This window comes from Excalfactoria chinensis, chromosome 1 (assembly GCF_039878825.1).
Source record: "Excalfactoria chinensis isolate bCotChi1 chromosome 1, bCotChi1.hap2, whole genome shotgun sequence".
NCBI classification, from domain to species: domain Eukaryota; kingdom Metazoa; phylum Chordata; class Aves; order Galliformes; family Phasianidae; genus Excalfactoria; species Excalfactoria chinensis.
In genome coordinates, this window is record NC_092825.1 from 65,096,987 (window position 1) to 65,118,683 (window position 21,697).

Consider the following 21,697-nt stretch of genomic DNA (forward strand, 5'->3'; position numbering starts at 1 on the left):
AATATAATATATAATATATAATATATATATATAATCTAATAGTTCCTCATCCAGACGCCTCTTGAACACTGCCAGGGATGGCAACTCCACCACCTCCCTGTGCAGCCATTCCAGAGCCTGACCACTCTCTGAGAGAAAAAGTTCTTTCTCATGTCCAGTCTAAACCTCATCTGATACAACTTGTGGCCATTTCCTCAGGACCTCTTTATTGCCTGGGAGAAAAGGCCAAGCCCCTCCTCATCACAGCCTCCCTTCAGGAGGTTCTAGAGTGCAATGGGGTCTCCCCTGAGCCTCCTCTTCTCCAGGCTAAACAATCCCAGCTCCCTGAGCTGCTCCTCATAAGACTTGTGCTCCAGACCCCTCACCAGTTTCGTTGCCCTTCTCTGGACACGTTCCAGGGCCTCAATGTCTTTCTTGTAGTGAGGAGCCCAAAACTGCACACAGTACTTGAGATGCGGCCTCACCAGAGCTGAGTACAGAGGGATGATCACCTCTGTGCTCCTGCTGGCCACACTATTTCTTATACAGGCCAGGATGCCGTTGGCTCTCTTGGCCACCCGGGCACACTGTGGGCTCATGTTGAGCCGAGCATCGACCAACACCCCCAGGTCCCTTTCCTCTTCACAGTCATCCAGCCATTCTGCCCCAAGCCTGTCGCACTGCCTGTCCCAGAAGAGAACAACTACATCCCCCAGAGGATTGCTTGCTGCTCTGTCACCCTTTCTGCTCAGAGCAAAAGATAAAAGCCATTCGTAAATCACTTGACCTCCCCTTTCCTTTTTGATCCCAGCAGCATGTGAGCTCCCTGGGTTGTCTCACCTCGGCTTTAGAATAAGGACTTCAGTTTTCAGACACATTTTGTAATTTTTTTTGTTGTTTTTATTGGTTTTAATTCTAATGATGTTGTATTATATTGTACTGCAGTGTGTTATCTTGCATTCTGATATCTTCTTTGGTAAATGAGTGTGTTTCTTCTCAGATCGTTGCCACTGTTTTGGTTTTTGGCCCATGTCTCTACTTGTTTTCCCTTTTCCCTTCCCCGGGGCCTGGATCTGCAGGTCCCTCCGCCCCGCTGGGCGTGGAACCGGGCTGAACCAGGCCATAAACTGTTGACAAATGCTGCTACTCAGATGAGACACGTCAGCAGCGCTTGGTATCGGTTGGATCATGGGCAGCTTTTCTCTCTGGTTTGTTGCTAGGCTCTGCTCTTCTGATGAGCCTCGTCCTTCCTTCCTGCTCTGCCACTACTGAGGCACTTGGGATGGCTGCGGCTGCCTCTGATGGAGATGGTTGGTGGGAAGCTCGATGGTTTCAGAATATTTGCAGCCAAAGTCTTGCTCAGAGTGAGAAGCTACAAAGGTGGTTCTACAATTGCAACATGTTCCACTTTCAGAGGCTTCTAGTAGGACTTTGTGAAGGAAGCCTGTGAGGATGCTTTGTCAGAGGCTTCCCTTCCTCTGGTTTTCCTGTTCTGAATGTTATTCCAGTAATGGACTGCTCCCACAGCCTGGCTGCTGGCCTTGGCTCAGGTGCAGCGTGTTGGATTTAAACGAATTCTACTTCCAGGCTTTCTTCACCATGCTCCCTGCAACATTCCAAGCCAGCAATGCAATTTTCTGCTCGGTATTGAGAGGTGGAATCTTTGAAGGCTCTGCTCTTTTGGTGCTCCTAGATACATTTCGGATGTTCTTTTGGGGAATATTCCTTAAGGAGCAGACAGGATGATCTGGTGCCTTCAACTTCCCCTTTACTTCTCTCTGCCGAGTCCCAGTCTTCTCTGGAAGACTTGGAAGATTCCCTACTTGTTTTTCAGACATCCCTCTGAATTTGCAGCGTCCAGGGAGCTGTGGTTTTCTTGTTGAAGCAGAAGCAGCCTGGATGCTTCTGGGGAGTTTGGATTCTGTTGCAGAAGCAGAAGCAGTATGGATGCTTCTGGGGAGTCTGGATTCTGTTGCAGATGCAGAAGCAGTATGGATGCTTCTGGGGAGTCTGGATTCTGTTGCAGAAGCAGCCTGGATGCTTCTGGGGAGTCTGGAGTCTGTTGCAGAAGCAGCCTGGATGCTTCTGGGGAGTCTGGATTCTGTTGCAGAAGCTGTATGGATGCTTCTGGGGAGTTTGGAGCCTTCCCTGCCCAACTCAGGTTTGGGTAACTTCACTGGCAGGTTCATTGCACGCCGTGTGCTCAGTGAGTCTCCCTGAAGGCCATGCTCCATCAAAGCCACTTGCCTTCTGCGTTGGCCAGACAGGAGATTATGGCATGAAGGAGAGGGGCCAGCTGGTTTATGAAGCTTTGTGGGTCTGATTTTTGTACCCACAATGTAATCCACGGGACCGGGCTGGAAATCGGACATGGCCTTCTTTAGTCTGTCGGCAGATTTCTTCAAGTTGGAAATCGCCCGAAGAAGCTCCTCCTGGAAGGGAACAGCGGGTTGATGCTTGGTCTTGTCTTAGAGAGTGCTTCCCACCATAAGTGCTGATGCTTTATGCAGATGAGGGCAAGCACCCTGCTTCAGCCTTGCAATAAGGGAACAGCTGCCACAGTGCTCTGTTTGTAAGCAAGCGGCTTTCCAGGCTGCCTTCACACCAGCACGCTGTGCTAGCTCAGCTCTGAGCTGAGTTGTCCTTTCCGTGCCTCAATGCCTAGACCACCAGCCCGTCCCTCACCTTTTCTGCTTTCCCTATCTCCCTCAGATCCATCAAGTAAAGCCCATGCCCTCAGGGCCGTGCTGCTGACACATGCGCCTTCCAATACTGGGCTTTGCCTACCTCTTCTCGCCTCTTTGCTTGCTTGTGATCCAGCTTCAGCCTGGTCAGGTACTGCCTGTACTCGTTGAACTCTTTCAGAGTGCAGACAACCTACAGAGGAGACAATGACAGATGGCACTCAAAAACTGCCGAGGTAGCTGCCCACCAATGTGCAGGCCCCCAGCAGCAGGGGAGCTGCTCCTCTTCACCCTCCTGTCCCCATCTGGGGGGCCGCTGCCTCCTCCCTCCTTCCCAGGGCCAAGAAGAGGACTCCTGGCTGCAGTGTCAGGCCCCTGCCTGGCAGCCTGGAAAGCCCTCCTGAGGAGACCTGTGTTGGTCAGCCCAAGAGCCAAACCTACATTGCCATCCTCAGTGACCAAGCCTCTTTTCTTCAGGTTCCGCAGGTTGTCTTTGCGGTTGTGGAACTTCCGCAGATGCGGGTCGTGCAGGCTGTTGTATTCTGAGCTCAGCCGGTGAGAGAACGGATCACTCAGGTCGAACTGAGGATGCGGCTGGTGGAGCTGGAAGAGATGTGTTGTAGAGTGTGAATGGGGAAGGAGAGAGCAGCAAAGAGAGCAGCAATCCCAACCCATGGCCAGCAGCTGCCTGCTTGCCTGGTGCCAGATACGGTGAGGGACCTGTTGCAGGAGAGCTCGTCCAGTGTGAAGAGCCCAGTTTTCAGACCCTCTCCTGACTGGCGGGCACTGCTATTGGCAAGCCCTTGGTTGTCTCCCTGCTGTGGAGCCAGAAGCATCCCCTCATTCCCATATGCAGTTGGGGCAAAGGGCCACAGCTCCCACAATAGAGCCGGTGGCCACAAGGCCTCCTTGGCATGGTGGCAACCCCAGGAAATAAGAGGTCTTTTTGAGGCTTCCCTCCTCCTCTCACCTTTTCCCCCAGCTTTGTCCTGCTGAAGACAGGCTTGGTGCTGGGCTGCACAGGGATTTTGACCCCGAGTGGAAGGTCCAGCAGCCCGCTACCTCCTGCTCCAACTTTCTGTCCTCCGGGTCGGAGCTAGAAAGACAAAGACGTGCTTGAACACTCAGACACTCCATTCCCCTCTCCAGCCCACCTCCGCTCCCTTTGGCAGCTCCTTCCCCGCTTCTGTACCCGATGCTGGGATGTGCAGAGAGGTGCGATTCCCTGCAAGCCTTCTCCAGCACCAGCATGAGAAGAAATGTCCCTCAGCCTCTGGAGAGCATCTACAGCCCCAGAGCAGCCCCGCATACCCCAGGCTGCTGCACTCAGCTCTCGCTTGATGTAGCAGCGCTCACCTTTCCGCTCTTCCCCGCTCTGCTTAGAAATTCATCTGGATTTCGCAATCCAGCAGTGCTACAGCGCTCCATTGCTCCTAGTAGGAACTCTCTGAGAGCTGCAACCCTCCACTGCCACCTCTCGCTCCAGCAGCAGCGAACTGAGGCCACCCCAGCCAGAGTTCCAGCCTGCAGCTTTATGTCACGCTCACCCACTGTTGCATCACAATGCCATGGAATGACACGCGGCAACCCTGCATGGAGGCCCTTCTGGGTGCACTCGTGGTAAGCTGCTCCAGCTGGCCCTGCTTTGAGCCAAAAAGGCTTGCTGAGTCCTGAGGCCTGCTGTAGGCTTCCTTGGTTACTATCACAGGTGATGCTGCACGTGGAACAAATACCTGATGGGGTTGTCCCAGAGCCTGTTTTATAAGTAAATGACACTGAAACTAATGTGGGAGAGCTGGCCTGTTTTTCTGTCATAGAATCTTAGAATGGTTTGTGTTGGAAGGGACCGTCGTGCTGAATCATCTGACACCCCCAAATCCTTCTCCTCAGTGCTGCTTTCAAGCCATTCTGCACCCAACCTTTATCTGTGCTTGAGATTGCCCCAGCTCAGGGCACTTGGCCTTGTTGAACTTCATGAAGTTGACATGGGCCGCCAAGTTTGTCAGGTGTGACTTGCCCATGGTGGAACCATTTTGATGACCACCGGTCACCTTGTCTTTATTTTCCATGTGGTGCAGTAGGGCCTTCAGTTGGATCTGCCCCGTGATCTTATCAAGCACGGAGGTGAGACTGACTGGCCTCTAGTTCCCTGGATCTTCTTTTTTCCCGTTCTGGAAAAGGGGGGTTATGTTTCCCCTTTTCTGATCAGTGGGATCAGATTCACCAGACTGCCGTGACCTTTCAAATATGACACATACCAGCTTGGTAAGTTCATCCACCAGTTCTCTCAGAACCTGCAGGTAGATCTGTTTGGGTCCCTTGGACTTGTGCGCCTTCAGATTCTTTAGATGGACTTGAACCTGATCTTCACCTACAGCAGACAGATCCACCTTCTCCAAGTTTTACTGTTGCTTTCTGCAGTCTGGGCTCTGTGCCCTAGAGCCCTTGCCAGCGAGGACTGAAGCAAAGAAGTCATTGAGCACCTCAGCTTTCTCTGTGTTCCTCGTGACCAGGCCTCTACTTTCCTTCCAGAGAGGGCCCACATCCTCCCTTACGTTCTTTTTAATCACTGATATACCTGTTCCCCTTTCTGTCCTAGATTTACTTCTGCCTGGGTTTTAGCTTTCCTAACCTGATCTTTGAGGTTCCTGTACTACTTGGAAGAGGAAGTTATCATCAACACATATTCCAGAAACCTCTTTGATTTCTGGTGCAATGCTTTGTTGTCCATCCCACAGATATCAGGGTGGTTGAAGTCCCCTATGAGGACCAAGCTTTTTGAACGTGAAGCTACTCCTATCTGTTTACAGAGGACCTCATCCACTCGGTCTTCCTGCTCAGGCAGCCTGTAGCAGACCCCCACCATGATGTCACCTTCCCCTTCCTTCCTCTCAACCTTAACCCATAAACTCTGTCAGCTCCTCATTTATCCTCAGGTGGAGCTCAGGTCCAGGTTTGAGGATCCCCACCCCTAGCAACTCTAGGTTAAAGCGCTCCTGATTAAATCACAGAATCATAGAATCACAAGGTTGGAAAGGACCTACAAGATCATCTAGTCCAACCGTCCTCCCTTTACCATACCTACAGCAAACCACTAACCCATATCTCGTAGCTCCCTATCCAGACGCCTCTTGAACACTGCCAGGGTGGCGATTCCACCGCCTCCCTGGGGAGCTATTCCAGTGCCTGACCACACTCTGAGAGAAAAAGTTCTTTCTCATGTCCAGTCTAAACCTCATCTGATACAACTTGTGGCCATTTCCTCGGGACCTCTTTATTGCCTGGGAGAAGAGGCCAAGCCCTTCCTCATCACAGCCTCCCTTCAGGAGGTTCTAGAGTGCAATGGGGTCTCCCCTGAGCCTCCTCTTCTCCAGGCTAAACAATCCCAGCTCCCTCAGCCGCTCCTCATAAGATTTGTGCTCCAGACCCCTCACCAGTTTCGTTGCCCTTCTGTGGACACGTTCCAGGGCCTCAATGTCTTTCTTGTAGTGAGGAGCCTAAAACTGCACACAGTACTCGAGATGCAGCCTCACCAGAGCTGAGTACAGAGGGATGATCACCTCTGTGCTCCTGCTGGCCACACTATTTCTTATACAGGCCAGGATGCCGTTGGCTCTCTTGGCCACCCGGGCACACTGTGGGCTCATGTTGAGCCGAGCATTGACCAACACCCCCAGGTCCCTTTCCTCTTCACAGTCATCCAGCCATTCTGCCCCAAGCCTGTCGCACTGCCTGTCCCAGAAGAGAACAACTACATCCCCCAGAGGATTGCTTGCTGCTCTGTCACCCTTTCTGCTCAGAGCAAAAGATAAAAGCCATTCGTAAATCACTTGACCTCCCCTTTCCTTTTTGATCGCAGCAGCATGTGAGCTCCCTGGGTTGTCTCACCTCGGCTTTAGAATAAGGACTTCAGTTTTCAGACACATTTTGTAATTTTTTTTTGTTGTTTTTATTGGTTTTAATTCTAATGATGTTGTATTATATTGTACTGCAGTGTGTTACCTTGCATTCTGATATCTTCTTTGGTAAACGAGTGTGTTTCTTCTCAGATCGTTGCCACTGTTTTGGTTTTTGGCCCATGTCTCTACTTGTTTTCCCTTTTCCCTTCCCCGGGGCCTGGATCTGCAGGTCCCTCCGCCCCGCTGGGCGTGGAACCGGGCCGAACCAGGCCATAAACTGTTGACAAATGTGGCTACTCAGATGAGACACGTCAGCAGCGCTTGGTATCGGTTGGATCATGGGCAGCTTTTCTCTCTGGTTTGTTGCTGGGCTCTGCTCTTCTGATGAGCCTCGTCCTTCCTTCCTGCTCTGCCACTACTGAGGCACTTGGGATGGCTGCGGCTGCCTCTGATGGAGATGGTTGGTGGGAAGCTCGATGGTTTCAGAATATTTGCAGCCAAAGTCTTGCTCAGAGTGAGAAGCTACAAAGGTGGTTCTACAATTGCAACATGTTCCACTTTCAGAGGCTTCTAGTAGGACTTTGTGAAGGAAGCCTGTGAGGATGCTTTGTCAGAGGCTTCCCTTCCTCTGGTTTTCCTGTTCTGAATGTTATTCCAGTAATGGACTGCTCCCACAGCCTGGCTGCTGGCCTTGGCTCAGGTGCAGCGTGTTGGATTTGAAGGAATTCTACTTCCAGGCTTTCTTCACCATGCTCCCTGCAACATTCCAAGCCAGCACTGCAATTTTCTGCTCGGTATTGAGAGGTGGAATCTTTGAAGGCTCTGCTCTTTTGGTGCTCCTAGATACATTTCGGATGTTCTTTTGGGGAATATTCCTTAAGGAGCAGACAGGATGATCTGGTGCCTTCAACTTCCCCTTTACTTCTCTCTGCCGAGTCCCAGTCTTCTCTGGAAGACTTGGAAGATTCCCTGCTTGTTTTTCAGACATCCCTCTGAATTTGCAGTGTCCAGGGAGCTGTGGTTTTCTTGTTGAAGCAGAAGCAGCCTGGATGCTTCTGGGGAGTCTGGAGTCTGCAGTAAATGCAGAAGCAGTATGGATGCTTCTGGGGAGTCTGGAGTCTGTTGCAGAAGCAGCCTGGATGCTTCTGGGGAGCCTGGAGTCTGTTGCAGAAGCAGTATGGATGCTTCTGGGGAGTCTGGATTCTGTTGCAGAAGCAGTATGGATGCTTCTGGGGAGTCTGTAGTCTGTTGCAGAAGCTGTATGGATGCTTCTGGGGAGTTTGGAGCCTTCCCTGCCCAACTCAGGTTTGGGTAACTTCTCAGGCAGGTTCATTGCACGCCGTGTGCTCAGTGAGTCTCCCTGAAGGCCATGCTCCATCAAAGGCACTTGCCTTGTGCGTTGGCCAGACAGGAGATTATGGCATGAAGGAGAGGGGCCAGCTGGTTTATGAAGCTTTGTGGGTCTGATTTTTGTACCCACAATGTAATCCACGGGACCAGGCTGGAGATCGGACATGGCCTTCTTTAGTCTGTCGGCAGATTTCTTCAAGTTGGAAATCGCCCGAAGAAGCTCCTCCTGGAAGGGAACAGCGGGTTGATGCTTGGTCTTGTCTTAGAGAGTGCTTCCCACCCTAAGTGCTGATGCTTTATGCAGATGCGGGCAAGCACCCTGCTTCAGCCTTGCAATAAGGGCACGGCTGCCACAGTGCTCTGTTTGTAAGCAAGCGGCTTTCCAGGCTGCCTTCACACCAGCACGCTGTGCTAGCTCAGCTCTGAGCTGAGTTGTCCTTTCCGTGCCTCAATGCCTAGACCACCAGCCTGTCCCTCACCTTTTCTGCTTTCCCTATCTCCCTCAGATCCATCAAGTAAAGCCCATGCCCTCAGGGCCATGCTGCTGACACACGCGCCTTCCAATAGTGGGCTTTGCCTACCTCTTCTCGCCTCTTTGCTTGCTTGTGATCCAGCTTCAGCCTGGTCAGGTACTGCCTGTACTCGTTGAACTCTTTCAGAGTGCAGACAACCTACAGAGGAGACAATGACAGATGGCACTCAAAAACTGCCGAGGTAGCTGCCCACCAATGTGCAGGCCCCCAGCAGCAGGGGAGCTGCTCCTCTTCACCCTCCTGTCCCCATCTGGGGGGCCGCTGCCTCCTCCCTCCTTCCCAGGGCCAAGAAGAGGACTCCTGGCTGCAGTGTCAGGCCCCTGCCTGGCAGCCTGGAAAGCCCTCCTGAGGAGACCTGTGTTGGTCAGCCCAAGAGCCAAACCTACATTGCCATCCTCAGTGACCAAGCCTCTTTTCTTCAGGTTCCGCAGGTTGTCTTTGCGGTTGTGGAACTTCCGCAGATGCGGGTCGTGCAGGCTGTTGTATTCTGAGCTCAGCCGGTGAGAGAACGGATCGCTCAGGTCGAACTGAGGATGCGGCTGGTGGAGCTGGAAGAGATGTGTTGTAGAGTGTGAATGGGGAAGGAGAGAGCAGCAAAGAGAGAGACGCTTCCATGCTGCTCACACCCACAGGCTGGCCTCTTGCCTCTTTCCCAAACAGTCATGTCGGGGTTTTTCTAAGTCCTCCCAGAGGGAGAGCAGAAGGTTGCACCCTCCTCCAGGAACGACCTGGTCTCCACATTTCTGGCTGTGCCAGATGGGTGCCTGGCCCCGGCATCCCAACACATGGCCAGCAGCTGCCTGCTTGCCTGGTGCCAGATACGGTGAGGGAACTGTTGCAGGAGAGCTCGTCCAGTGTGAAGAGCCCAGCTTTCAGACCCTCGCCTGACTGGCGGGCACTGCTATTGGCAAGCCCTTGGTTGTCTCCCTGCTTTGGAGCCAGAAGCATCCCCTCATTCCCATATGCAGCTGGGGCAAAGGGCCACAGCTTCCACAATAGAGCCGGTGGCCACAAGGCCTCCTTGGCATGGTGGCAACCCCAGGAAATAAGAGGTCTTTTTGAGGCTTCCCTCCTCCTCTCACCTTTTCCCCCAGCTTTGTCCTGCTGAAGACAGGCTTGGTGCTGGGCTGCACAGGGATTTTGACCCCGAGTGGAAGGTCCAGCAGCCCGCTACCTCCTGCTCCAACTTTCTGTCCTCCGGGTCGGAGCTAGAAAGACAAAGACATGCTTGAACACTCAGACACTCCATTCCCCTCTCCAGCCCACCTCCGCTCCCTTTGGCAGCTCCTTCCCCGCTTCTGTACCCGATGCTGGGATGTGCAGAGAGGTGCGATTCCCTGCAAGCCTTCTCCAGCACCAGCATGAGAAGAAATGTCCCTCAGCCTCTGGAGAGCATCTACAGCCCCAGAGCAGCCCCGCATACCCCAGGCTGCTGCACTCAGCTCTCGCTTGATGTAGCAGCGCTCACCTTTCCGCTCTTCCCCGCTCTGCTTAGAAATTCATCTGGATTTCGCAATCCAGCAGTGCTACAGCGCTCCATTGCTCCTAGTAGGAACTCTCTGAGAGCTGCAACCCTCCACTGCCACCTCTCGCTCCAGCAGCAGCGAACTGAGGCCACCCCAGCCGGAGTTCCAGCCTGCAGCTTTATGTCACGCTCACCCACTGTTGCATCACAATGCCATGGAATGACACGCGGCAACCCTGCATGGAGGCCCTTCTGGGTGCACTCGTGGTAAGCTGCTCCAGCTGGCCCTGCTTTGAGCCAAAAAGGCTTGCTGAGTCCTGAGGCCTGCTGTAGGCTTCCTTGGTTACTATCACAGGTGATGCTGCACGTGGAACAAATACCTGATGGGGTTGTCCCAGAGCCTGTTTTATAAGTAAATGACACTGAAACTAATGTGGGAGTGCTGGCCTGTTTTTCTGTCATAGAATCTTAGAATGGTCTGTGTTGGAAGGGACCCTTAAGAGCACCTCGTTCCAACCTGCTCTAGACAGGGACACCTCGCTGTAGACCAGGTTGCTCACAGCGCATCCAGCCTGGCCTTGAGTGCTTCCAGGGAGAGGAGGTGTCCACAGCCTCACTGGGTAAACTGTTCCAGTGTCTCACCACCCTCACAGTAAAGTTCTTCCTGGTCCGTATTCTAAATCTGCCCTCTTCCAGTTTAAAACCATTTTCCTTCATCCTGTCACTAGACGCCTTTATAAAAAGTCCCTCCCCAGCTTTCTTATGGACTCCCTTCAGATACTGGGAGGTTGCTGTAAGGTCCCCCTGCAGCCTTCTCTTCTCCAGGCTGAAGAGCCCCAGCTCTCTCAGCCTGTCCTCATAGAGGAGGTGCTCCAGCCCTCTGATCATCTCCATTTCCCTCATCTGGACCTGCTCCAACAGCTCAGTGTCCTTGTGATGGGGTCCACACAACTGGACGCAGTACTCCATGTGGGCTCTTACAAGAGCAGCGTAGAGGGGCAGAACCACCTCCTCGACCTGCCGGTCACGCTTCTCTTAATGAAACTTGGGATATATTTGGCCTTCCAGGCTGCAAGCGTACATTGCCACCTCGTGCTGAATCATCTGACACCCCCAAGTCCTTCTCCTCAGTGCTGCTCTCAAACCATTCTGCACCCAACCTTTATCTGTGCTTGAGATTGCCCCAGCTCAGGGCACTTGGCCTTGTTGAACTTCATGAAGTTGACATGGGCCACCAAGTTTGTCAGGTGTGACTTGCCCATGGTGAAACCATTTTGATGACCACCAGTCACCTTGTCTTTATTTTCCATGTGGTGCAGTAGGGCCTTCAGTTGGATCTGCCCCGTGATCTTACCAAGCACGGAGGTGAGACTGACTGGCCTCTAGTTCCCTGGATCTTCTTTTTTCCCGTTCTGGAAAAGGGGGGTTATGTTTCCCCTTTTCTGATCAGTGGGATCAGATTCACCAGACTGACGTGACCTTTCAAATATGACACATACCAGCTTGGTAAGTTCATCCACCAGTTCCCTCAGAACCTGCAGGTAGATCTCTTTGGGTCCCTTGAACTTGTGCACCTTCAGATTCTTTAGATGGACTTGAACCTGATCTTCACCTACAGCAGACAGATCCACCTTCTCCAAGTTTTACTGTTGCTTTCTGCAGTCTGGGCTCTGTGCCTAGAGCCCTTGCCAGCGAGGACTGAAGCAAAGAAGTCATTGAGCACCTCAGCTTTCTGTGTGTTCCTCGTCACCAGGCCTCTACTTTCCTTCCAGAGAGGGCCCACATCCTCCCTTACGTTCTTTTTAATCACTGATATACCTCTTCCCCTTTCTGTCCTAGATTTACTTCTGCCTGGGTTTTAGCTTTTCTAACCTGATCTTTGAGGTTCCTGTACTACTTGGAAGAGGAAGTTATCATCAACGCATTCCAGAAACCTCTTTGATTTCTGGTGCAATGCTTTGTTGTCCATCCCACAGATATCAGGGTGGTTGAAGTCCCCTATGAGGACCAAGCTTTTTGTACGTGAAGCTACTCCTATCTGTTTACAGAGGACCTCATCCACTCGGTCTTCCTGATCAGGCAGCCTGTAGCAGACCCCCACTATGATGTCACCTTCCCCTTCCTTCCTCTCAACCTTAACCCATAAACTCTGTCAGCTCCTCATTTATCCTCAGGTGGAGCTCAGGTCCAGGTTTGAGGATCCCCACCCCTAGCAACTCTAGGTTAAAGCGCTCCTGATTAAATCACAGAATCATAGAATCACAAGGTTGGAAAGGACCTACAAGATCATCTAGTCCAACCGTCCTCCCTATACCATACCTACAGCAAACCACTAACCCATATCTCGTAGCTCCCTATCCAGACGCCTCTTGAACACTGCCAGGGTGGCGACTCCACCGCCTCCCTGGGGAGCTATTCCAGTGCCTGACCACTCTCTGAGAGAAAAAGTTCTTTCTCATGTCCAGTCTAAACCTCATCTGATACAACTTGTGGCCATTTCCTCAGGACCTCTTTATTGCCTGGGAGAAGAGGCCAAGCCCTTCCTCATCACAGCCTCCCTTCAGGAGGTTCTAGAGTGCAATGGGGTCTCCCCTGAGCCTCCTCTTCTCCAGGCTAAACAATTCCAGCTCCCTGAGCCGCTCCTCATAAGACTTGTGCTCCAGACCCCTCACCAGTTTCGTTGCCCTTCTCTGGACACGTTCCAGGGCCTCAATGTCTTTCTTGTAGTGAGGAGCCCAAAACTGCACACAGTACTCGAGATGCGGCCTCACCAGAGCTGAGTACAGAGGGATGATCACCTCTGTGCTCCTGCTGGCCACACTATTTCTTATACAGGCCAGGATGCCGTTGGCTCTCTTGGCCACCCGGGCACACTGTGGGCTCATGTTGAGCCGAGCATCGACCAACACCCCCAGGTCCCTTTCCTCTTCACAGTCATCCAGCCATTCTGCCCCAAGCCTGTCGCACTGCCTGTCCCAGAAGAGAACAACTACATCCCCCAGAGGATTGCTTGCTGCTCTGTCACCCTTTCTGCTCAGAGCAAAAGATAAAAGCCATTCGTAAATCACTTGACCTCCCCTTTCCTTTTTGATCCCAGCAGCATGTGAGCTCCCTGGGTTGTCTCACCTCGGCTTTAGAATAAGGACTTCAGTTTTCAGACACATTTTGTAATTTTTTTTGTTGTTTTTATTGGTTTTAATTCTAATGATGTTGTATTATATTGTACTGCAGTGTGTTATCTTGCATTCTGATATCTTCTTTGGTAAATGAGTGTGTTTCTTCTCAGATCGTTGCCACTGTTTTGGTTTTTGGCCCATGTCTCTACTTGTTTTCCCTTTTCCCTTCCCCGGGGCCTGGATCTGCAGGTCCCTCCGCCCCGCTGGGCATGGAACCGGGCCGAACCAGGCCATAAACTGTTGACAAATGCTGCTACTCAGATGAGACACGTCAGCAGCGCTTGGTATCGGTTGGATCATGGGCAGCTTTTCTCTCTGGTTTGTTGCTGGGCTCTGCTCTTCTGATGAGCCTCGTCCTTCCTTCCTGCTCTGCCACTACTGAGGCACTTGGGATGGCTGCGGCTGCCTCTGATGGAGATGGTTGGTGGGAAGCTCGATGGTTTCAGAATATTTGCAGCCAAAGTCTTGCTCAGAGTGAGAAGCTACAAAGGTGGTTCTACAATTGCAACATGTTCCACTTTCAGAGGCTTCTAGTAGGACTCTGTGAAGGAAGCCTGTGAGGATGCTTTGTCAGAGGCTTCCCTTCCTCTGGTTTTCCTGTTCTGAATGTTATTCGAGTAATGGACTGCTCCCACAGCCTGGCTGCTGGCCTTGGCTCAGGTGCAGCGTGTTGGATTTGAAGGAATTCTACTTCCAGGCTTTCTTCACCATGCTCCCTGCAACATTCCAAGCCAGCAATGCAATTTTCTGCTCGGTATTGAGAGGTGGAATCTTTGAAGGCTCTGCTCTTTTGGTGCTCCTAGATACATTTCGGATGTTCTTTTGGGGAATATTCCTTAAGGAGCAGACAGGATGATCTGGTGCCTTCAACTTCCCCTTTACTTCTCTCTGCCGAGTCCCAGTCTTCTCTGGAAGACTTGGAAGATTCCCTGCTTGTTTTTCAGACATCCCTCTGAATTTGCAGTGTCCAGGGAGCTGTGGTTTTCTTGTTGAAGCAGAAGCAGCCTGGATGCTTCTGGGGAGTCTGGAGTCTGCAGTAAATGCAGAAGCAGCCTGGATGCTTCTGGGGAGTCTGGATTCTGTTGCAGAAGCAGTATGGATGCTTCTGGGGAGTCTCGATTCTGTTGCAGAAGCAGTATGGATGCTTCTGGGGAGTCTGGATTCTGTTGCAGAAGCAGTATGGATGCTTCTGGGGAGTCTGGGGTCTGTTGCAGAAGCAGTATGGATGCTTCTGGGGAGTCTCGATTCTGTTGCAGAAGCTGTATGGATGCTTCTGGGGAGTTTGGAGCCTTCCCTGCCCAACTCAGGTTTGGGTAACTTCTCAGGCAGGTTCATTGCACGCCGTGTGCTCAGTGAGTCTCCCTGAAGGCCATGCTCCATCAAAGGCACTTGCCTTCTGCGTTGGCCAGACAGGAGATTATGGCATGAAGGAGAGGGGCCAGCTGGTTTATGAAGCTTTGTGGGTCTGATTTTTGTACCCACAATGTAATCCACGGGACCGGGCTGGAAATCGGACATGGCCTTCTTTAGTCTGTCGGCAGATTTCTTCAAGTTGGAAATCGCCCGAAGAAGCTCCTCCTGGAAGGGAACAGCGGGTTGATGCTTGGTCTTGTCTTAGAGAGTGCTTCCCACCATAAGTGCTGATGCTTTATGCAGATGCGGGCAAGCACCCTGCTTCAGCCTTGCAATAAGGGCACGGCTGCCACAGTGCTCTGTTTGTAAGCAAGCGGCTTTCCAGGCTGCTTTCACACCAGCACGCTGTGCTAGCTCAGCTCTGAGCTGAGTTGTCCTTTCCGTGCCTCAATGCCTAGACCACCAGCCCGTTCCTCACCTTTTCTGCTTTCCCTATCTCCCTCAGATCCATCAAGTAAAGCCCATGCCCTCAGGGCCATGCTGCTGACACACGCGCCTTCCAATAGTGGGCTTTGCCTACCTCTTCTCGCCTCTTTGCTTGCTTGTGATCCAGCTTCAGCCTGGTCAGGTACTGCCTGTACTCATTGAACTCTTTCAGAGTGCAGACAACCTACAGAGGAGACAATGACAGATGGCACTCAAAAACTGCCGAGGTAGCTGCCCACCAATGTGCAGGCCCCCAGCAGCAGGGGAGCTGCTCCTCTTCACCCTCCTGTCCCCATCTGGGGGGCCGCTGCCTCCTCCCTCCTTCCCAGGGCCAAGAAGAGGACTCCTGGCTGCAGTGTCAGGCCCCTGCCTGGCAGCCTGGAAAGCCCTCCTGAGGAGACCTGTGTTGGTCAGCCCAAGAGCCAAACCTACATTGCCATCCTCAGTGACCAAGCCTCTTTTCTTCAGGTTCCGCAGGTTGTCTTTGCGGTTGTGGAACTTCCGCAGATGCGGGTCGTGCAGGCTGTTGTATTCTGAGCTCAGCCGGTGAGAGAACGGATCGCTCAGGTCGAACTGAGGATGCGGCTGGTGGAGCTGGAAGAGATGTGTTGTAGAGTGTGAATGGGGAAGGAGAGAGCAGCAAAGAGAGCAGCAATCCCAACACATGGCCAGCAGCTGCCTGCTTGCCTGGTGCCAGATACGGTGAGGGACCTGTTGCAGGAGAGCTCGTCCAGTGTGAAGAGCCCAGTTTTCAGACCCTCTCCTGACTGGCGGGCACTGCTATTGGCAAGCCCTTGGTTGTCTCCCTGCTGTGGAGCCAGAAGCATCCCCTCATTCCCATATGCAGCTGGGGCAAAGGGCCACAGCTCCCACAATAGAGCCGGTGGCCACAAGGCCTCCTTGGCATGGTGGCAACCCCAGGAAACAAGAGGTCTTTTTGAGGCTTCCCTCCTCCTCTCACCTTTTCCCCCAGCTTTGTCCTGCTGAAGACAGGCTTGGTGCTGGGCTGCACAGGGATTTTGACCCCGAGTGGAAGGTCCAGCAGCCCGCTACCTCCTGCTCCAACTTTCTGTCCTCCGGGTCGGAGCTAGAAAGACAAAGACACGCTTGAACACTCAGACACTCCATTCCCCACTCCAGCCCACCTCCGCTCCCTTTGGCAGCTCCTTCCCCACTTCTGTACCCGATGCTGGGATGTGCAGAGAGGTGCGATTCCCTGCAAGCCTTCTCCAGCACCAGCATGAGAAGAAATGTCCCTCAGCCTCTGGAGAGCATCTACAGCCCCAGAGCAGCCCCGCATACCCCAGGCTACTGCACTCAGCTCTCGCTTGATGTAGCAGCGCTCACCTTTCCGCTCTTCCCCGCTCTGCTTAGAAATTCATCTGGATTTCGCAATCCAGCAGTGCTACAGCGCTCCATTGCTCCTAGTAGGAACTCTCTGAGAGCTGCAACCCTCCGCTGCCACCTCTCGCTCCAGCAGCAGCGAACTGAGGCCACCCCAGCCAGAGTTCCAGCCTGCAGCTTTATGTCACGCTCACCCACTGTTGCATCACAATGCCATGGAATGACACGCGGCAACCCTGCAGCTGCATGGAGGCCCTTCTGGGTGCACTCGTGGTAAGCTGCTCCAGCTGGCCCTGTTTTGAGCCAAAAAGGCTTGCTGAGTCCTGAGGCCTGCTGTAGGCTTCCTTGGTTACTATCACAGGTGATGCTGCACGTGGAACAAATACCTGATGGGGTTGTCCCAGAGCCTGTTTTATAAGTAAATGACACTGAAACTAATGTGGGAGTGCTGGCCTGTTTTACTGTCATAGAATCTTAGAATGGTTTGTGTTGGAAGGGACCCTTAAGAGCACCTCGTTCCAACCTGCTCTAGACAGGGACACCTCGCTGTAGACCAGGTTGCTCACAGCGCGTCCAGCCTGGCCTTGAGTGCTTCCAGGGAGAGGAGGTGCCCACAGCTTCACTGGGTAAACTGTTCCAATGTCTCACCACCCTCACAGTAAAGTTCTTCCTGGTCCGTATTCTAAATCTGCCCTCTTCCAGTTTAAAACCATTTTCCTTCATCCTGTCACTAGACGCCTTTATAAAAAGTCCCTCCCCAGCTTTCTTACAGACTCCCTTCAGATACTGGGAGGTTGCTGTAAGGTCCCCCTGCAGCCTTCTCTTCTCCAGGCTGAAGAGCCCCAGCTCTCTCAGCCTGTCCTCATAGAGGAGGTGCTCCAGCCCTCTGATCATCTCCATTTCCCTCATCTGGACCTGCTCCAACAGCTCAGTGTCCTTGTGTTGGGGTCCCCACAACTGGACGCAGTACTCCATGTGGGCTCTTACAAGAGCAGCGTAGAGGGGCAGAACCACCTCCTCGACCTGCCAGTCACGCTTCTCTTGATGAAACTCGGGGTATATTTGGCCTTCCAGGCTGCAAGCGTACATTGCCACCTCGTGCTGAATCATCTGACACCCCCAAGTCCTTCTCCTCAGTGCTGCTCTCAAGCCATTCTGCACCCAACCTTTATCTGTGCTTGAGATTGCCCCAGCTCAGGGCACTTGGCCTTGTTGAACTTCATGAAGTTGACATGGGCCGCCAAGTTTGTCAGGTGTGACTTGCCCATGGTGAAACCATTTTGATGACCACCAGTCACCTTGTCTTTATTTTCCATGTGGTGCAGTAGGGCCTTCAGTTGGATCTGCCCCGTGATCTTACCAAGCACGGAGGTGAGACTGACTGGCCTCTAGTTCCCTGGATCTTCTTTTTTCCCGTTCTGGAAAAGGGGGGTTATGTTTCCCCTTTTCTGATCAGTGGGATCAGATTCACCAGACTGCCGTGACCTTCCAAATATGACACATACCAGCTTGGTAAGTTCATCCACCAGTTCCCTCAGAACCTGCAGGTAGATCTGTTTGGGTCCCTTGGACTTGTGCACCTTCAGATTCTTTAGATGGACTTGAACCTGATCTTCACCTACAGCAGACAGATCCAGCTTCTCCAAGTTTTACTGTTGCCTTCTGCAGTCTGGGCTCTGTGCCTAGAGCCCTTGCCAGCGAGGACTGAAGCAAAGAAGTCATTGAGCACCTCAGCTTTCTGTGTGTTCCTCGTCACCAGGCCTCTACTTTCCTTCCAGAGAGGGCCCACATCCTCCCTTACGTTCTTTTTAATCACTGATATACCTCTTCCCCTTTCTGTCCTAGATTTACTTCTGCCTGGGTTTTAGCTTTTCTAACCTGATCTTTGAGGTTCCTGTACTACTTGGAAGAGGAAGTTATCATCAACGCATTCCAGAAACCTCTTTGATTTCTGGTGCAATGCTTTGTTGTCCATCCCACAGATATCAGGGTGGTTGAAGTCCCCTATGAGGACCAAGCTTTTTGTACGTGAAGCTACTCCTATCTGTTTACAGAGGACCTCATCCACTCGGTGTTCCTGATCAGGCAGCCTGTAGCAGACCCCCACTATGATGTCACCTTCCCCTTCCTTCCTCTCAACCTTAACCCATAAACTCTGTCAGCTCCTCATTTATCCTCAGGTGGAGCTCAGGTCCAGGTTTGAGGATCCCCACCCCTAGCACCCCTAGATAGGTTAAAGCGCTCCTGATTAAATCACAGAATCATAGAATCACAAGGTTGCAAAGGACCTACAAGATCATCTAGTCCAACCGTCCTCCCTTTACCATACCTACAACAAACCACTAACCCATATCTCCTAGCTCCCTATCCAGACGCCTCTTGAACACTGCCAGGGTGGCGACTCCACCGCCTCCCTGGGGAGCTATTCCAGTGCCTGACCACTCTCTGAGAGAAAAAGTTCTTTCTCATGTCCAGTCTAAACCTCATCTGATACAACTTGTGGCCATTTCCTCAGGACCTCTTTATTGCCTGGGATTAGAGGCCAAGCCCTTCCTCATCACAGCCTCCCTTCAGGAGGTTCTAGAGTGCAATGGGGTCTCCCCTGAGCCTCCTCTTCTCCAGGCTAAACAATCCCAGCTCCCTGAGCCGCTCCTCATAAGACTTGTGCTCCAGACCCCTCACCAGTTTCGTTGCCCTTCTCTGGACACGTTCCAGGGCCTCAATGTCTTTCTTGTAGTGAGGAGCCTAAAACTGCACACAGTACTTGAGATGCGGCCTCACCAGAGCTGAGTACAGAGGGATGATCACCTCTGTGCTCCTGCTGGCCACACTATTTCTTATACAGGCCAGGATGCCGTTGGCTCTCTTGGCCACCCGGGCACACTGTGGGCTCATGTTGAGCCGAGCATCGACCAACACCCCCAGGTCCCTTTCCTCTTCACAGTCATCCAGCCATTCTGCCCCAAGCCTGTCGCACTGCCTGTCCCAGAAGAGAACAACTACATCCCCCAGAGGATTGCTTGCTGCTCTGTCACCCTTTCTGCTCAGAGCAAAAGATAAAAGCCATTCGTAAATCACTTGACCTCCCCTTTCCTTTTTGATCGCAGCAGCATGTGAGCTCCCTGGGTTGTCTCACCTCGGCTTTAGAATAAGGACTTCAGTTTTCAGACACATTTTGTAATTTTTTTTGTTGTTTTTATTGGTTTTAATTCTAATGATGTTGTATTATATTGTACTGCAGTGTGTTATCTTGCATTCTGATATCTTCTTTGGTAAATGAGTGTGTTTCTTCTCAGATCGTTGCCACTGTTTTGGTTTTTGGCCCATGTCTCTACTTGTTTTCCCTTTTTTTCCCTTTTCCCTTCCCCGGGGCCTGGATCTGCAGGTCCCTCCGCCCCGCTGGGCGTGGAACCGGGCTGAACCAGGCCATAAACTGTTGACAAATGCTGCTACTCAGATGAGACACGTCAGCAGCGCTTGGTATTGGTTGGATCATGGGCAGCTTTTCTCTCTGGCTTGTTGCTGGGCTCTGCTCTTCTGATGAGCCTCGTCCTTCCTTCCTGCTCTGCCACTACTGAGGCACTTGGGATGGCTGCGGCTGCCTCTGATGGAGATGGTTGGTGGGAAGCTCGATGGTTTCAGAATATTTGCAGCCAAAGTCTTGCTCAGAGTGAGAAGCTACAAAGGTGGTTCTACAATTGCAACATGTTCCACTTTCAGAGGCTTCTAGTATGACTTTGTGAAGGAAGCCTGTGAGGATGCTTTGTCAGAGGCTTCCCTTCCTCTGGTTTTCCTGTTCTGAATGTTATTCGAGTAATGGACTGCTCCCACAGCCTGGCTGCTGGCCTTGGCTCAGGTGCAGCGTGTTGGATTTGAAGGAATTCTACTTCCAGGCTTTCTTCACCATGCTCCCTGCAACATTCCAAGCCAGCAATGCAATTTTCTGCTCGGTATTGAGAGGTGGAATCTTTGAAGGCTCTGCTCTTTTGGTGCTCCTAGATACATTTCGGATGTTCTTTTGGGGAATATTCCTTAAGGAGCAGACAGGATGATCTGGTGCCTTCAACTTCCCCTTTACTTCTCTCTGCCGAGTCCCAGTCTTCTCTGGAAGACTTGGAAGATTCCCTGCTTGTTTTTCAGACATCCCTCTGAATTTGCAGTGTCCAGGGAGCTGTGGTTTTCTTATTGAAGCAGAAGCAGCCTGGATGCTTCTGGGGAGTCTGGAGTCTGCTGTAAATGCAGAAGCAGCCTGGATGCTTCTGGGGAGTCTGGATTCTGTTGCAGAAGCAGCCTGGATGCTTCTGGGGAGTCTGGAGTCTGTTGCAGATGCAGAAGCAGTATGGATGCTTCTGGGGAGTTTGGAGCCTTCCCTGCCCATCTCAGGTTTGGGTAACTTCTCAGGCAGGTTCATTGCACGCCGTGTGCTCAGTGAGTCTCCCTGAAGGCCATGCTCCATCAAAGCCACTTGCCTTCTGCGTTGTCCAGACAGGAGATTATGGCATGAAGGAGAGGGGCCAGCTGGTTTATGAAGCTTTGTGGGTCTGATTTTTGTACCCACAATGTAATCCACGGGACCGGGCTGGAAATCGGACATGGCCTTCTTTAGTCTGTCGGCAGATTTCTTCAAGTTGGAAATCGCCCGAAGAAGCTCCTCCTGGAAGGGAACAGCGGGTTGATGCTTGGTCTTGTCTTAGAGAGTGCTTCCCACCCTAAGTGCTGATGCTTTATGCAGATGAGGGCAAGCACCCTGCTTCAGCCTTGCAATAAGGGCACGGCTGCCACAGTGCTCTGTTTGTAAGCAAGTGGCTTTCCAGGCTGCCTTCACACCAGCACGCTGTGCTAGCTCAGCTCTGAGCTGAGTTGTCCTTTCCGTGCCTCAATGCCTAGACCACCAGCCCGTCCCTCACCTTTTCTGCTTTCCCTATCTCCCTCAGATCCATCAAGTAAAGCCCATGCCCTCAGGGCCATGCTGCTGACACACGCGCCTTCCAATACTGGGCTTTGCCTACCTCTTCTCGCCTCTTTGCTTGCTTGTGATCCAGCTTCAGCCTGGTCAGGTACTGCCTGTACTCATTGAACTCTTTCAGAGTGCAGACAACCTACAGAGGAGACAATGACAGATGGCACTCAAAAACTGCCGAGGTAGCTGCCCACCAATGTGCAGGCCCCCAGCAGCAGGGGAGCTGCTCCTCTTCACTCTCCTGTCCCCATCTGGGGGGCCGCTGCCTCCTCCCTCCTTCCCAGGGCCAAGAAGAAGACTCCTGGCTGCAGTGTCAGGCCCCTGCCTGGCAGCCTGGAAAGCCCTCCTGAGGAGACCTGTGTTGGTCAGCCCAAGAGCCAAACCTACATTGCCATCCTCAGTGACAAAGCCTCTTTTCTTCAGGTTCCGCAGGTTGTCTTTGCGGTTGTGGAACTTCCGCAGATGCGG

At 52.3% G+C, this 21,697-nt stretch overlaps 1 protein-coding gene across 19 annotated transcripts in view; it reads left to right on the forward strand.

The window, feature by feature from the left end:
- PPFIBP1 (PPFIA binding protein 1) overlaps positions 1-21,697 on the forward strand; it is a 135,604-nt gene that overhangs the window by 50,670 nt on the left and 63,237 nt on the right. The window lies entirely within an intron of this gene.